Below are 2,500 nucleotides of genomic sequence, written 5' to 3'. Positions count from 1 at the left end.
GATTTGTTTCGCGAGGGATAACCGCCATTTCGTTTGGTTATATTCATCTAGGTTAGCTAGTAGACAAATGCACCCCCGAGGCCAGACAAAGTTCTACAAAGCAAGAGCGGTGAGGCGTGCTAAAAGAGGAGGGCTTCAAAGCGGTGCCGGGCCTGTTATACTCAGAACCAGTCGAGGGATATGCGATGGATGCACAGATAAGAAAATGATATGCTGACGAATTTTTACGATAAGTGAAACCCATCTGATAAAAATTCCGTCGCAAAAAAAGACAGTTACATATTCCTGTAGATTCTTATCGGTTTTCCCTGATTAACTTTTAAATGTATTTTAAATTATGGAATCGTTGATGCTGATGCGTGAGCGACTGCTATCATTGCAGTGGGTGGAAAGGATATCATTGTTATTGTTCCTTTCTTATTGTTATAGTGATGATGATGATGGTGATCATAGATGGTTAAAATTTACGGCATTGCTCTTACTAGTATCATGCTACGACTATGGATTAACACCATTTTTCACCAAAAAATCCATTAATGATATTGTTCACTCTTGTTAGCGGTAATACTAAACGTCAGCCCCACCCCCAAAACCTGATATGACATACAACATGTATCACTTTTAGAAAACAATACGATACAAGGAAAATACTTAAAGACCTTATGTGTTGCGGTCAGCCAAGGAAGCTGCATAACTGCACTGAAAGTTCTATGGTGGTAGAGACTATGACCAAAAATTTACATGGGAACTGCAGTAGTTAAGTACAACATAAGTGAAAGTGATACCAACCGACTGAGAAAACAACGGCAATTCCTCCTTGTATTAGCCTGGTTTTGTTCTAACTCCTTTTCAGTATCATTTTTTTTGTTTCCCTGTGAGTATTGTCCGGCCTTGAGAGAGAGAGAGAGAGAGAGAGAGAGAGAGAGAGAGAGAGAGAGAGAGAGAGAGAGAGAGGAAAGAGAGAAAGAGAAGAGAGAGAGAGAGAGAGAGAGAGAGAGAGAGAGAGAGAGAGAGAGAGAGAGAGAGAGAGAGAGAGAGAGAGAGAGAGAGAGAGAGAGAGAGAGAGAAAGCGAGAATATTACACTTGAATAATATTTTTTAATAGGCCAAAACGAGACTTGAGAGAGCCCACCGCATCCCAGAGAATTTATGCACCAGCCAAGCAGAAAGGCGGCCATCTTTTTTTTTCAGGCGAACATATGACGCTGTTTAGAAGGTTAAAAAGGAACTAACCTTTCATTTTGGCAGCGAGGGTACACCGGACTGCTTATTTAAGCCTGGAAGAAAATAAAGAAAAGAGAAAGAAGTAAATAGTTAAACCATTCACACAAGTCATATTAGATGTTGTTAAATTCTCTTTTGGTTCTTGGGAGATTCAGTTCTCACTGCGGTCTCGATTTAAAACGCCAGCGCACTACAAATAGTTAAAACGCCAGCGCACTACAAACAAAGGAATTGATGTGCAGATAAAACTGAATATAATACAGTTAATACGACAGTTGTTGCACGCCAAGAGAAGAAAAGGTCAGAATACCAGATGCATTCTTTTTTCACAAATTAAGGAATATAGCACACTGAAACGAGTTTGAAGCGGGGAAAAGCTTAATGCCATAACAAGGTCTAGAAATCAAGAGCAGGAAACATAACTGTAAAAAAATAATTAAGGGTTTTAATACAGCTGCGCTCTAGAAAAAGGTCATCATTTTCGGACTTTAAGAACTGCATAGAAGCTGATGCACAGAGGCGCAGAATATAAAACCGAGAATATGTATGCATTATGTGAACTGGGAAAGAATACGATAATATGACATCGGTAAAATATTTTATCAGTAAAAGTTACAAATATCGTTAACGACGGACTCTTATCCTCTTACCCCATATATCAATATCCCTCGAATTCTCTCTCTCTCTCTCTCTCTCTCTCTCTCTCTCTCTCTCTCTCTCTCTCTCTCTCTCTCTCTCTCTCTCTCTCTCTCTCTCTCTCTCACACACACACATATATATATATATATATATATATATATATATATATATATATATATATATATATATATATATATATATATATATATCTGCCTCCCTTTCCCTCTCCCTCTTCCTCTCTTTCCCTCTCCCCTCCCCCTCCCACTCTTAAATTCTTAAATAAATTCCACTTCTTAAATGGTAAAAAAATTAAGCACCAGAAATCAATTACCTCTGAACGAAACAATAGACAGTGTGCCACAGAGCCAACTGTTGAGCGACTGCATTGAGCTATCATATTCTGGTATAATTTTCCTCTCTTTTCTCACCTGGAGGGATGCTGATTGGATGGAGTTGCCGGGGATAACGATATAACTTGTTCTTACTTTTGATGGTGGTTATTACTGTTTTTACACCTAACATTTTTAATTACTGAGAGTTAATCAACGGTTGATATTACTGATGTCAGTGCAATAATCTTATATCATGTTTTAATCATACGTTACATAATGCATTATTATATATGCTATTTTATAAA

This window comes from Penaeus monodon, chromosome 13, assembly GCF_015228065.2.
Source record: "Penaeus monodon isolate SGIC_2016 chromosome 13, NSTDA_Pmon_1, whole genome shotgun sequence".
NCBI classification, from domain to species: Eukaryota; Metazoa; Arthropoda; class Malacostraca; order Decapoda; family Penaeidae; genus Penaeus; species Penaeus monodon.
This window is presented reverse-complemented; position numbering follows the sequence as displayed.